The following is a 16,144-nucleotide window of genomic DNA, read 5'->3' as shown; positions in this document are numbered from 1 at the left end:
GAAATACCAATAGAATAGAGTACTAGCACACGTTTTATATGCAGAAAAACATCATTCAAAGCCTCTTTGGAAGAGTCATAAAACCGATCCTCTTTTAAATGTAGACCATTTCAGTAACTCACGATGTCACCCGCGTTGGCGTCCGTAGTCCGCGTCCGCATCGCTCCCCCTACACTATATAAATACTTGCCGGCGCCAGGTTTCGATCCTACGACTCTGCGGGCGGAACGCAAGGTGCACGGTACTCTACCAACTGAGCCACAAAGCCGACACAGAACGGAAGGTCACGAACGTGCCTTATATCCTTGACTCATTCAACCGTCGGCAAGAGGTGCGCACTCTCCCCTGCGTCCTCCTCGCCTTCTCTCCGCTCGCAACGCCCTCTCTCGCCGCGTTCGGTTCGGGCGCACAACAGGTGGGGACGTGCGCAACACCCTCTCTCGCCGCGTTAGGATCGCGCGCAAGAACAGGTGGGGCGCTCGCATCGCGCTCTCTCGCCGCTGTCGGTTCGCGCTTAAACCACATATGTCGTTCGCGCGCGCTGCGGTCGCTAACATCTCTGGCGTGATCGTGACGTCAGCATCACGCGTTCGCGTGGTGGCGATTTCGGTGCTATAACACTCTCTCGCGAGGGGCATTGGATTGGATTCGATTGGATTGGCTTGGATTTGGATTGGATTGGATTAAAGGGGATTGTGTTGCGTCATAGCCGCGCCACGTTGCGTCATAGCCGCTCCACGTTGCATCATAGCCGCGGCAGGGGGTTCACGGCACGTTCCACCATCGACTTCATCGACAATGTACGCTGGAAGACAACAATTACAACAACAACAACCAATACGTAATCCATACGACTTGCAGGCGCGCCCCCCCGCAGAAATGCTCTGCATTTGATCGTGCCCCTCGCGAGGGGGATGTTTCTTCTTTTTGAGTTCTACTCAGTGTTGTACGGAACGGCGTTACAAGGAACGGAGTTCCTGGAACTAGTTCCTTTTTGGAGGAACGGAGGAACGCCACCGTTCCATTAAGGGTCGGTGGAACTGGAACGGTAGCTCGTTACGTTTTTGAAGGAACGGCAGGAACGGCGTTCCTGCCGTTACATCGCTAGGATTTGGCTGTTTTTGATGCCAAGGCTCGAGTACAAAAATCCACAAGTCGCTACTGCGTTTCTCGTCCTATAAGTTGGTCAATTTTCCCGCCGTAAGTGCTTCCTCGAAGGTCAAAGGCAGAAGAATAACCACGCAGCAGGCCGCAGCTTGTGCTTGCTTTCATGCTGGTTGAACTTACGCGGCGTTCGACGGGTGAATAGCGTAGCCGCGAGAATACTTTTCACTTTTCATCGTTTAACTAGGGAGGCCAGGACGCGCCTCTGGCCGATAGAATTGGTCCCTGGCGGGGAAAGATCGTCTAATACGGGATCGGGAGATTTCGGTGTCGGACATTTAGCTGCAGGACGTTTCGGTGCGGACATTTCTGTGCACGGACATTTTGGTGCACGACTTCTTGGCCCAGACATTTTGAGTCACGGGATGTCCCAGGCATTCTTTGAACATAGCTTTAATATTGTAATTTCGTGACCAATTGATACGATTTTACGTTCGAGACTTGTGCTTGCACCGCCGTGTGTGGAAACGAACGCTAAACCCTGGCGGAGCATTGCCACGTAAAACCCGATTTCTGTAGTAGATGGTAAACATTAACGTTGTTAATTTGCATCCGTTCAACCTTTTTTTTTATTTTAACATTCATGTGAACAACCCTACTACTTTAAGTGTTACCAAAGCGCTTTGCTTTCACTTCACCCAACGGTGCAAGACGCTGCTGCTTTTAGTCCATCCTACTGTCCTCCCCTTCACAGCAAAACATCCCAGAAAAAAAACAACAGAAAAACGAGGTAGATTAAGCGCGTGTGCATTTCGTTCTAATTATTTTCTCAGTCAATCTCGTATTCGTTGCATTCGGTGTCGGTTCTACTTAAAACTACCCAACCAACGATCGCACTTACGGTGGCGTTACTTAGGGGAGGGGAAAGCTAGCTCAGCGGGGCTCAGCTGAGCCCCACCGGCTACCAGCCTCCTTGGTAGAGAGAGATGGGTGTAACTTGTGCGTGGTTCACCATTGCGTCAACTGGACTTCGAAAACTTGAATACGACTGTTGCCGCTCTCGTCACACTAGCCTATTCATTTTTTTTGTTCCTTTTAATTGGAGAAAGCAATGTATGCCTGGGGTGTCAATGATATGCGCGACTTGAAGAGTTAATTCCCAAGGGGGGACTGAAGGCGAAGAAAGAGCGATTCCTGGAGTGGGGGCACCATCGGTATGACCGCGACGCGCGGAAGGGCGTAGCCAGCAAACGATAGTGGCCATTGTGTTCTCAGCGGCTTTTTGGGTGGCTTTTTGTTGCACATTATATAGGTTGCGTGAGCTCCTGGTGAATGTAAAGCTTTTTCCTGTATCACTGCGGTGAGGTTTCGGATACCGTGAAGTCCGCCACGCCTGTAGGATTTTCAGGGGAAACCGAAAATAATATGACTGAAAAAGAAATCTGGTCGAGATTCGAGCGTGCAGGCGGAAAGGGCAGGGGGGGGGGGGGGGCGCTCGGACAACGAATTAAAATGTGGTGAATGTAGGTATGTAAACATAAAACGAAGGTTGGTTTTCCTGAACGGGATGGGTGCAATTTGTATGCACAACCCGTAACGCGCTTCTTCAACATTTAGGACATTAGAAGCTGCGGCTGTTTTCAAAAATGCCCGTACTTCCTACGCGACCACATCCTAGACCAGTGTTCGCAAATTCATTTTAGCAAAGCCGCCCAGCCGACGTAATACCCTTCATATGGTTTTCTGCATTCTGGTGGGCTAGCTAATGTTTGTTACGTTTTGGATATTGAGAGTGTGCATGTAATTTATGTAATTTGAGGTTGTGCAATTTTTAAAAAATACAAAAAAGGCGTCGGACCATCGTAAACACCAGTTATTTGTCTTGGATAAAAAAGAGCGAATATAAATGAACAACCTGTCGTAAATGAAAAAAACGTGTGCTAAAGAATTCAGTCGGCTGCATAACAGGCGTCGCCAGGAATAGATATTAAACAAAAATATGTAAATGTAGAATTTCTAAAAAATCAAAAAATAAATTCACTGCTCCAGATTGTTGTCCATAACCCATGTTAAGTGGAAATAAAAATATAACGGCTGTCGCAAACAGACAAGCACCGGATAATTTGGTCGCCGAAAAGTTTGCGCACCGAAATGCCCGTACACCGATATGTCCGCACACCGAAATTTCCGCACCGAAACATCCTGCACCGAAATGTCCTAGAGCCGTCTGGAGTTTGTCCGGTGCTCCCTGAAAAAATTCGCCTAGGAGCGTAGTTAAATTTCGCCTCTCCATCTTCTTGGCGAACTGATGGAGACGAAATAGGGATGTTCTTTTGATGCGCGAGCCGAGAGGACGATCTCGACTCGCTCCGATGACCGACGACCGATGCTTGGAGCGGGTGAGGTATGAGGACTGCCTTCCTTGCTGGATATTAGGTTTATTTACATTATTTACAAAACTCCAACTTTACATCAGGTCAGAGTGACGGTTACATTGTCACTCTGACAGCAGCAGCCTGTTCGGCCGAGATCTATACTAAACTAGATCCCCTCTCGACCGACCCCCGACAAAACCCAACACTCCGGTTTTGATAGCAAAAACCCCGCCTCCAAAAAGGGGGCGTACAAGAAAGAGAGAAAACACCTTTCAAACAATTAATAGAAACCATTGATTGGCCACAGGAACCAGCCAATCACACACATGTCCCCACCTGCGGTCACGTGACCTAACCCTCTCTCTTATGCACTCAAAGTGCGTTTCCTACGCACGCTGTTACACCCGGCCAGAAAATACAGGACATCTGCGGCCTTAAGTGAACCATCCATTACGTTAAGCGGGCGGCATCTGCACAAACAACAGCCAAGCCGAGGGCCGGGAGCGGTCCTCGCGCGGCTGACCTCCCTCCGCGCGCGCCTCCCGCGACGCACCCATTGTCCCGCGACGCGCGGGCAATGAGGGTTGCTAATTCCCTCCCAGACGAAGGGGCGCCGCCGCCCACCTGGACAGACCACGGGGAGAGACGCTGCCAGCCGAGGCGACCATCGTCGAGGCGAACGACCCGTCTACGAAGAGCGCCCGCCGCCGGAGTCGAAGATTTTCCAAACTTACACGGCGCGCGCTTTCAACACTAAGAGATACGATCATCTGGCCGCCCGTCAGCTTGTTATGCCGAATGACCCTGCCACCCTCGACGCGACAGAGGCACTCAGGCTAATCGCCCCCATCCTTTGACACACAAAAGGACGGGCACAACAGCTCTCCGCGGCTCCGAACTTGGCGTCCGCGCGGCTACATGAAAGGGGCACGGGAAAGTAGCCACCAGCGGAGGCGACGCCAATACATGGGCCACCGGCGGCCTTCATTAATTACATGCGGAGCCCGAACTTAACACCTCCGCACTAAGAATGTTGTCCGTACACTAGCTGTACGTACAACATCAACTCTCCTGCAGATTATGTCTTACGGCAGAGTCAGAACTAAAAAAAACACACTCAAGCCGTTACGCAAGTACAATACAACGTGGGTACAATACAGTACAACAAAAAAATTAACCCGCTACACACCTACCCAAACAGCACAACGCGCCGGCCAACTGCACCAAAAACGGATACAACACGGCATACTCAGTGCCTTTGCCTAGCCATGGCTTGCGCAACATCAAACAATAAACGAAGGCGCTCAACTACAGGGCCCGTGAGAACAAACTCGTGGCACCCTCTACCATTAAAGGCAACCAACCCCACGAAGGGTATAAATGTTACAACTTGACAACTGGATGAATGACACCATCCATCCTTAACCGTTCAGCGCATGTAGGAACATTCTTTCACTCTAATGAAAGAAAAAAAAACAACACCCGAACAAAACCCAAACGCTCAAAATGAGGCTACTCCTGTACCAATAACAAAACGTTTAAAGAAAGTTCAGCGTTTCTTCACGCACTCGCGGACGCCGGTTCTTTCGGAATGCGACACAGATTGTTCGTCCCGGTTGCGGTTCGCTTGTTGTCCACATGCGATGCACTGAAAGTTCATTTCTCAGTACTTCAAACACTAGTTCGCACACAAGCGCCACAAGGGGGCCCTACTTGCACATTCCATGGCCCATCATGACCACATGCCAACGGGCGCAAATAAAGGAATGCACTCGCCATTGTACCCAGAGGTAAACTCCCTACCGTGCTGTAACAGCGGCTCTAGTCCTCAAGAAGACAGTTAAACCCGCCAAGCTGCGCTACTCGTAAATCACACGCCTTACGACAGCTGAACACAACCAACAAAAAAAAACTAACAACAAGGGGGAGAACTACAGTACAGGGACAACTAAGAATAACGCTCGTCGGAGCGAACCCTACACATAAAAAAAACAGCAGAAAAAAAACGCAAAACGCTAACCACTAAGTGTGCGGCAAACAACACTGAACCGTCCCTGTCTCGCACTGCACACTATTCAGCGCTAACGCCCCTTTACGCGGCGGCACACACCGACCGTCGCACGGAAGCTGATTCCGTGTTGTGCGCCACCAGCTGATCCTACACGAACCCTGGTTCGGCTCGCGGTGTCCTGTGCTCCCGGGAGAGAAGGAACACCCTACTCGGCGGCAGCGCGTACGACGATGTCGCACCTGCGCCGCCACACCTGCCCCCGCGTTCCGCGTTCTTGGGCCCGTCTGAATCGTCCTACGCGCAAGACGCCGCGGGCCGCCTGCACTTTCATGCTTTGCGCACGGAAGCTCAACATTTAGGCGCGCTGTTCCGCTGTCCTTGCCTGCCCCTTGTGCTGCCTCGGCGACAGACGGCTGTTCATTGTCCGCCTCCACAGAAAGAAGTTCGGCAGCTAAGACATCTGCCTCGCGAGATTCCACGATCTCATCGGTAGCAGTGGAAATGCAAAGGGGTTGCTGAACAACTGGAATGGCTTCAGCCCCCTCAACTGCAATCCCACTCTCCTTCTCCCGTGGCGCTCGAAGCGCCCACGAGGGAACGAACACTGTGAAGACATTGGTGTCCTCTTCGAGTTCACCAATCCTGCGGAGCTTGGCTTTTTCGTAAGCGATCTCCGCTCTCCCTTGGGCTAATTGAGCGCTAAGCTCCTCAGCCGTCCACACGGACGGGCTACCCGCGCCCCGGCTACCCGCTAGCCTTGCTTTTTCTAAAGCGTGCTGGGCATTTTTGAGAGCTATCTCCGCCCTCAACTCCTCAATCTCGAGCACAATGGCACTAACCTTTCGGTCGGTGCCGCGACATCCCGTTAGCATAGTGGCCATGGTAAACCCGGAGAAAGTAAGTCAGGGCCCACCTGTGCCCGCTCCGGGTTCGGCCGGGTCGCAGTGTCGCTGATGCAGCAGCTCGTCGACCCGATGCGCCGCTCTCGCCACTGGGATGGGGCCGTGCTCCCTGGGCTGGAGCCCGCGAGGCCTCCCGCTGAGGTGTCGCCCCGTTGAACCACGGCTTCCGCCGCCCTGGGCCGAAGCCCACGAGGCCTCCCGCTGAGGTGTCGCCCCGTTGAACCGCGGCTTACGGCGCCCTGGGCCGAAGCCCACGAGGCCTCCCGCTGAGGTGTCGCCCCGTCGAACCGCGGCTTACGCCGCCCTGGGCCAGAGCCCACGAGGCCTCCCGCTGAGGTGTCGCCCCGTTGAACCGCGGCTTACGCCGCCCTGGGCCGAAGCCCACGAGGCCTCCCGCTGAGGTGTCGCCCCGTTGAACCGCGGCTTACGCCGCCCTGGGCCGAAGCCCCCGAGGCCTCCCGCTGAGGTGTCGCCCCGTTGCCGTTGAATCGCGGCTGCTGCCGCACTGAGCTGAAGCTCACGAGGCCTCCCGCTGAGGTGCCGCCCCGTCGATGCTTGGAGTCTGGCTCGTCGTTGGTCGGAGCCGAACCTTGCGTTGAAGGAGTCTCTCCACAATGCCCCACCAGCTCCAGCCCATGGTCGTGGTCATCCTGCCGACTGCGCCAGTTAAATTTCGCCTCTCCATCTTCTTGGCGAACTGATGGAGACGAAATAGGGATGTTCTTTTGATGCGCGAGCCGAGAGGACGATCTCGACTCGCTCCGATGACCGACGACCGATGCTTGGAGCGGGTGAGGTATGAGGACTGCCTTCCTTGCTGGATATTAGGTTTATTTACATTATTTACAAAACTCCAACTTTACATCAGGTCAGAGTGACGGTTACATTGTCACTCTGACAGCAGCAGCCTGTTCGGCCGAGATCTATACTAAACTAGATCCCCTCTCGACCGACCCCCGACAAAACCCAACACTCCGGTTTTGATAGCAAAAACCCCGCCTCCAAAAAGGGGGCGTACAAGAAAGAGAGAAAACACCTTTCAAACAATTAATAGAAACCATTGATTGGCCACAGGAACCAGCCAATCACACACATGTCCCCACCTGCGGTCACGTGACCTAACCCTCTCTCTTATGCACTCAAAGTGCGTTTCCTACGCACGCTGTTACACCCGGCCAGAAAATACAGGACATCTGCGGCCTTAAGTGAACCATCCATTACGTTAAGCGGGCGGCATCTGAACAAACAACAGCCCAGCCGAGGGCCGGGAGCGGTCCTCGCGCGGCTGACCTCCCTCCGCGCGCGCCTCCCGCGACGCACCCATTGTCCCGCGACGCGCGGGCAATGAGGGTTGCTAATTCCCTCCCAGACGAAGGGGCGCCGCCGCCCACCTGGACAGACCACGGGGAGAGACGCTGCCAGCCGAGGCGACCATCGTCGAGGCGAACGACCCGTCTACGAAGAGCGCCCGCCGCCGGAGTCGAAGATTTTCCAAACTTACACGGCGCGCGCTTTCAACACTAAGAGATACGATCATCTGGCCGCCCGTCAGCTTGTTATGCCGAATGACCCTGCCACCCTCAACGCGACAGAGGCACTCAGGCTAATCGCCCCCATCCTTTGACACACAAAAGGACGGGCACAACAGCTCTCCGCGGCTCCGAACTTGGCGTCCGCGCGGCTACATGAAAGGGGCACGGGAAAGTAGCCACCAGCGGAGGCGACGCCAATACATGGGCCACCGGCGGCCTTCATTAATTACATGCGGAGCCCGAACTTAACAAGCGTCTCTTTTGATTATCTTTATCTCGAGATAGTCTGCTGTCGGTGGTGTTAATATCCGCATAATATACGTAGTTCGAGCTGAGTTTTAAATTTCTCACGTAATTTCGCCCCAGGATTATCCGACACTATATATTAATTTAAAAACCTAATTGTAACGTTAATGTAACGACACGTTCCAATTTTAGAGGTGGAACTGGAACGCGTTCCTTTCTCCATAAAGGAACTTGTAACGGGAACTCGTTTCAAATTTGGGAAGGAACGAAGAACGAGCTTTCGTTCTTATTTTAGAGGAACGTGTACAACACTGGTTCTACTTCAGTATAAAAATAACAAGAATGCAAAAAAAAAACTAGACGAAGAAAACAAGCGTAAAAAGTCAATGTACCCCGAGCACAAATAATGTATTTATTCATTTTTCGTGTGTTACGCCTCGGCATATACCTAGCAAAAAGACGCACTTTTTTTCTTGTAAATTTAGACGATCAAGGTGACTACACGGCCTTTATACCACTCAGCTATCGTAATTTCGTGACGTGCGTGCAGAAATCTGCTGGACGCCAGATGAGCGTTGCCAACCAACGCATCGATCGCCTATCGGGAATGGTGCACGTGAACTATCTTTATAAAGATAGTTTGAGGGCTTTTAAAGTATACTTGCAAACATAACGCCTGAGATCAGCAGTTAGCAAAGTAACGGACAACCTATCTCGCAAGTGATCGCCTAACCGTGTTAACTCAGCAGTAATGGCGATAAAGAGGATGTAGACCTGAAAATGCGAAAAGGGGAGGGGATGCTAATATATCGTAGTTATTTACGCCAATGGTGCCAAAACGCGTAAATGTTACTTGTTCGCACCATTATTGATTATTACTACATTTCTAGTGGCGGCGAGAAACCAAACGCGCACGCACGGCTGCATCTAACTTTCACAGTTTTCTTACAAACATTTTTCGTTATATAAAAAAGAAGCTAACGTTGTACGTATATTCTGGGTGCTTATCTACCTAGTATGTTATTACTAGCAATTGTTTCCTCTTTCAAAATTTTCCAATTCAGGGGGGTAAAAATTGGGGTTTATACCGCGTCGATTCGGTCCTGGTGGCAAAATCAAATTTTGATCGCAGTAAGGGAATATTGAATTGACCCGAGTAAAACGCGTAGCTTTATACACTAATGGGACTCCTAGACTTGATCGAAGCAACTGATAAAATCAGACTAAACGAGGTTCAATTAACGATCGCTGACGGACTCTCGATCGTTACTTCAACCCTGCGGGGACGGCTAAAATTTAGTTTAATAAGCGGAAAATGGGATTGACAAAAAAAATTACATAGCTTTGTATATACCCTAAGTCGGACCTCAAGATTTAACTGAAGTAAGTTAGCGGATATAATTAAGTAACATATCAAATAAAGAGAGTCGGCTACATTAAAGTTTGGAAACAGCTAGTGGAGAAATCGGGTTTTTATGGGTGCCGTATTTTAGAAATTTCTCTTCTAGTTCCACAAGGAAGAATTAATTAGCAGCGACCTTTTGAGATGGCAGGATCACCGGGACAGCACAAGAAAGTGAGCTGTTTCCTAATGCGCGCTTTTCCTTACGGCGTTTAACAAATGTTCGAATTATAAAACGAATATCGCCGGTTTAACGACAACGTCTGCACTGAGGGTTTATTAAGCTTGCAGGAAGTGGTATAAAAGTATACCACTTTTCTCAGAAACCTGTGCTCGCGCTTTCTGGACGCTCTCGTGAGCCAGGGTGCACAACTAAAAAATGCGCGCCAATCCACCCTGCGAAGGTGGTTGGAAAGCGAAGCTGTAACCGACACCCATAACGATTACGCATGCAACGTCACTTGAATTCATACACGTGGCTCTTCAAAGAGTGAAACCAGAGTCAAGTGAAATGCACTTAACCGCACCCCTTATTACTTCAAAGAGATATTCTTTGCTAAGGTCAAATCAATGCATGATCCATGAATGGTGTTTGGTCGAGTAGTATTGGTAAAGCACGTGAGTGGAAACGTTTTTTTCATAAAATGAAAGGCAGCTCAAACACGGTGTTAGACGATCGCACTTATCCTCTGTCTCTGCCGCCGCCGACGGAGGCGATGAGATCGGCGGCGAAGACGGAGACGTGAGATGCCATTCGTCGGTATGAGCTTAATATAATTTTTAGTAACTCCTAGCGCATGCGCAAGGCACGAACACGGTGGCTACACGTGCCGTGGGCGGAGCGCACAGCGGCGCAAGAGTTCGCGTGACCCTATCACGTGGCATTCAAAGAGAACCCAAGGGGTAGATCTGCCCATGTGCTCGGTGAGTGCACCGTCTGTCTCCCCGTCTCCGCACGGGTTCGTGGCTGAATCTAGAGCCACTAACTTCATCTAGTGGCTCTAGCTGAATCTGAGACGACGGGCTCTCGTTCCGTTTCTCTATTCGTTCCAGGTTCAATCCTGGCGGTGCCACTGATTTCTTTTATTTGTTAATTCGCAGGCGTTTTCTGTTGACACCAACGGTCGCGGCAGAACCCTTGGGGGATAGAAGTACAAATCTCCGCTTTAAAAATATTTACGGGTGAGCATTTGATTGATGGTGGTGCAGTCAGTGCTTGCAATGCGATTCCGGTTGTGTGTCGGACTGTGTTGACGGACTGAATTCGCTTCCCTCCTCCCTCCTCTTCGTGACTTAATCCATCTTTCTCGCCACTGCCCACTTTCGCCGAGAATTCATACCGCGGACGACGCCGTGCCATGTCTAAAAAGACGCCCAACCGCATACCACGTGCACCCACCCACGTGCACCCACCCGGGTGCGCGCTTATGCCGACGTAGACAAGAAATGCTTTCGCGTGAAAACAAAAATTGCATAAAGGTTATAGGTTACCGTTCTTTCTGCTAGCTTAAAGCTGAATGTTTACAGTTAACATAAGCTCGCTGTGACGCTTTAACAAAAATGTAATGTTCATAAGCTGTTTCACAATAATGAAGAAAAAAAAATATTGTAATTCGTGGATATTTTAGCGCGACAGCATAACTCGGCTAGGTCGGCGAAAACATCAGGCTGGCGCCAGGTTGGCGTGCGGAAAATGCGTCTGCAAAACGCGTAACCCTCGCCACGCGCTGAAGTCCCATTGGTTGCGACGCGTTCCATAGCGCGTGCATCAGAAATCTCGCCCGAAGTCTCGATTGGCGTCCAACTTTTAAACGAAGAGAGTGTTGCAGCCAGTGTTCATAACATCTGGATTCAAGCAGTACGGATTATGCAACAAGTATCTGCATTGAGTCCGACGAGGGTAGGCAGAAGACCCGTCCACGGATGTACACCGAAAAGAAAGATTTTCTTGCACTTCTCTCATACGAATGCGCGCTTAGAGATCCTCTGCAAATGTTGTTATTCGACATTATGGCGCGTTCGCTGGGAAATTACTCATGCTGTACATCATGCTTTGGCGAGCCCTCGAAAAAAAAATCGAAGTCCTAACTTTAAAACACGAGCGTCGTTCATTTTCCCGAGTTCCTGTTGAATATTGAGAGCTAGCTCCTTGAATTGTGAATTTTTGCCCTTATTAAGGCGCCCATGCATAGTTGCGGATTTTCAATCAGCACTGCAATGTCGGATTCTTCCGATACCTTACGAAAAAGTTCTCTATCCACGTTCCAAATGCTTTTTTTTTTCAGGCATTGTAGGGTCGCATTCATTAAATTCTCATTGTAACATTATAATAAGTGTTGATTACAGAATTTCTGTATACGGTGAATAAATCCGCGCTTGGGAGGCTACTTGGTTCTATATTCCCTACGCGGAAGTATTTTATTATTATTAGGCATAAAATGGTCAGGCCTTTCTACGGCCGTCTGCGCTTTGGGGGCCATCAATAGGAGGAGAAGGCAAAACGTTTATTAAGAAAAAAAAACGGTGGGTGGTACACAGAAATTTTTAAAAAGCGCTCGGCGGCACGGACAGCATGCTGGCCTCAAAAATATATGCACTCCGGCGAAATTCACTTTGAAGTTTCTTCTATTCTCCGCCAACAAAAAAATTAAGAGATTTGTGCCATCGCGCACTCTGTGAAGGTGGACGACACGTGTCACAATTTTTGGCTGCAGGAGGCATACACCAACGAAGGTCGCACAGGAAAAACGGACCTTATGTGGCGGCGAGCTATGCAAGATGACAGCTAATTTCGAAAACAGCTGGTGGCTTCATTACTGCGCCCCAGTGCGGACGATTCCCGCCACCACGGGGAGTTGGAGGAAAGTAGTCACGAATGTATATGGAGCGCGGGGGAAAGAGAAGGGCACATGCGTTTTTGTGACGGAGAACAAAAATACACGGAACCCTAGCCGTATACAGACAAAATGAAGTTATTATTGCTAGAAAGTATAGGTCAATTGAGATTCTCTGCTTGATTGACGTTGTTTATTTGCTGTAAATGACTAACTAGTTTGATTAGTCGTACGTGACCAAACCTTGGCCCGGTTGAAGGACGACTACATTGAAGAGTGCCATAAATTTTAGCATCATGTCAAACAGTTTTGAAGTTACTGGCTAACTCATATTGGTCTATTGTGGCTTATTGGCTAAAATGAGTAATTTTATTAGCCATTATATCACTTTGTCCTCTTGTCCAGGGCTCCTTATTGTACAGCTTCACCATTTTATGAAGTCAATAGGAATTGCCAAAACTGCTGTAAAATTAAGATTTCTATAAAACTGAGAAACACTTGACAATGACAAAACTAAATTTATTCCGAAGCGGTAAAGTACGCATCCTGTGCTTTTATCAATTATCTCTGCCGTTATTTCCATGGTGCACTTTTTCTAGTGCTACAAAAGGTCACTTTGAGACACTCTGTTGCTTTTTCCGCTTATTTTATTCGCAAGATGAGTCGAAAAACACAGTAAACTTTTATTTACCAAAACTCAATGACACTGCGTTCTCCTCGTTGAGCGTGGATGTGTGGCTTTGGTATGGTTACGTTACGAAAAATACTCCACTCAGTTGTGGGTCAGCAGGCACAACTGCATGCGTGAGGGTCCTCTCCCATCTGCCTAGGCATGCACGTACTGTTCGGGCTTATTCATTCTGCAAAAATTCATCTTGTTCTTTTCCCTTGCAAACTTGAGGCCCTGCTGCCTGATGCACGAGTCTTGCTCTGGCTTTAGAAGTCCAAACAAGGCACTGCTCTCATGCCTTTTGTACACCGTGCCAACTGTGCTATAGCACTCTAAACATCTAAGTGGTCACGTCTGCCCTGTTTAGCAGCAGCGTTGGCTACCTGCCTCTTCTTATGTTGCCCACCAGTGTTGGCATTTTATGGCTGTCATAATCAGCCTTTCCTTTTTTGCCCCCCTTCACCCGCTGCACACTCCATTTCACATGTGTGCAAGAGGTGACGCGATTCAAAGCCCACACGACCCATCGAGATGGTGTGTCCCCGGTATTACAGCACAGGCAGGTGGTGAGCGGTGCTTCTACTTCACACCATTGGCGTCTCCCTACCAATGTTGGCAGTGGCACAAAAGCAGCACCAGCTCAGCCACATGCTTTTTTTTTAATCTTAACTGATCTCGTTCTAATAACTGATACACGGTAAAATTTTTTGCCAACATGCTCCGCCTATTGCTCACACGTAATGAATTAAAATTATCGATGTGGCTTGAGGACTATTTATTTTGCAAAAGTAGCATGCCAGTACACTCCATTTCATACATAGTGTGCAACACTGCCTAGGCTAAAGACTGTAATAGGAAAATTTCTGCAATGAGAAAAATGCTTGAACAATGAAAAAGTCTTCATATCAAAACATGCATGTTCTCAGCTTGTGTGTAATCCGACAAAAAAGTGAACAGTGGAACAGTGCTCCCAATTTTATTAATGCAACAAGTGTACATCACGCAGATGTCATACATTTCTGGGTATCACACATGTACTCCTACTGTAGACCAAAAAGAAGCCTTGGTGCTTGGCAGCGCTACGCCTGCAGACCGCCATGGCTGCTTGAACCTGCATGGAGATTAAAAGAAACATGACAGCACATAGAAGAAATGTAGAAATTACTGGCATGAGATAAAACTCGCCTGCAATTATGTGCCACGCAATTTACAAAGAATGTCGTGCGCAATAAAACTGAAGTGCATACGGGCAATAATACTATGGAGCAGCCTTTCTTGGTCCACGTGAGCGCAGAGGTTAATACTGCAGCGAACCCACTTGGGGCTGCCACGTGGGCAATTTCGAATAGAGTGAAGGCCATTACAGGCACGCAAGGAATGCGTTATGAGGATTTCGTGTGCATTCGACTCCTGCTACAAGCAAGGCCGAAGCACTGCAGTTGGTTGCTAGTGTTGCTTGTATAGCAACCACCTGATTTTTTTTAAATGGCCCAGATTACCGCACGAGGTGAATATCATAGAAAGTTCCCCTACGGCTGCCATTCACATGAGAACTGCGACACTTCACTGCTCAGTGAACATCCTCTAAACTTCACTGAGTGGATTTTGCTACCGAGCAAGAGCCGAACACCGCGACTAAAATTTGTCTGATTCATGCTCCCTTCCTTTCCCCACTTTGGTACAACAAAATCTCTTAATTGTCTGTACAGTAACTTTGCTGCTTAATTTGGAATGTGCCTTGCATGGCCTGCCAGCATACACAGCTACCTGACCGCAAAGACAGACCCATTCCCTAAGAACAGCAAAAATAACCATACAGGCACACGAGTGAACCGTTTTAAACAAAACGGGGAAGAATGCATTGGGTTTGTAATGCTGCGGTGGCTAGTGATGCATTGACCTTTCATATTCAACTTCGGATTACACGAAAAGTAGTGTGTGCTGATGGGCAATCTTGTTTGCCCTAACCGTGGCATTAAAGGCCAAATCTGCTCAAATTTTCACCAATGTAAAAATACTATCACCCAATAGTACACATTAAAAAGAGCGGTAAATGCAAAACACTGAGTTCGAAATACCAGCCTGTGCTATGCAAACGGCTTGTGAAAATATGTGTTTTCAAAACAAAAGAAAAAAAAAAGCGAGAGCGCGTTACTACTAAAGGTCGGACGTGATGTAGGTGAAGGAATGGAAGCGGACATGCCGTTACTGGCAGCTGCTCACAGCAGCCTCCAATACTCATGGGATTTGCTTGCGCGTTCGGGATTCACACATTCCACACTATTGTTTCCACAGAAGAACTGCCGGTACTTTGCTGGGGGTAGTGAAGAGCCGGGAAAAGTGCGACATGGTGCAGCTATCGACAGAGCCGGAGTACTTCATGCGGCAATCATAGCTGCATTAGGCCCCTTTGCCACTGACGTACATGTACGTCCTCTGCAAACACCTTCAAAATGGTCAATAACATACATGCACATCATCGCTTGTATGTTTAAAAAGTGCGCCTTTTTCGTCAACTTCTCTAGCTTGGCATCTGCTGCCACACTGCGGCAATATGTCACATTGTTTTCTTGCCCCGATGGCTCTCCATATTATTTTTTATGATTTACTTCAGCGGCACGCCAGCTATCGCTTGCACATCCGGTAACGAGGGGGCACGCTGGGCATTGCCCACCTCAGGCCCCTTACGCCCACCGGGCACCTCTCGCTTCTTGCGCCTGCCACAGACCAAGGGCGCCTGTGAAACTGATGAGGCCCTTTTCTCCTTTTTTTGTATTTTTAGGAGCGGTGCGCCGTCTATCGCTCGCACATCCGGCCGCGCGTGCGCAGCGGCTGGTTTTGGTATCGCCCTCCGGGTGCTTCCCGCTTTTTGCGTCCGCGAAACTGATGTCTATCTGATTTCGATTCACTCAAAAGGTGCCGCCTTGTTACTCTCTTGTTTTTTAGAATTTTTCGTGTTACTCATGAATATGATGATGATGATGGTTGGGTTTTATTGGCGCAAGGCCGACTATGGGCAAAGAGCGCCAAAGAAGAAGTTACTGAATTGTGATGAGACGTACATACTA

Source organism: Haemaphysalis longicornis, unplaced genomic scaffold (assembly GCF_048455015.1).
Source record: "Haemaphysalis longicornis isolate Haplotype H1 unplaced genomic scaffold, Haemaphysalis longicornis Haplotype H1 scaffold_1, whole genome shotgun sequence".
Classification (NCBI taxonomy): domain Eukaryota; kingdom Metazoa; phylum Arthropoda; class Arachnida; order Ixodida; family Ixodidae; genus Haemaphysalis; species Haemaphysalis longicornis.
Note: the sequence above shows the minus strand (reverse complement) of the source record.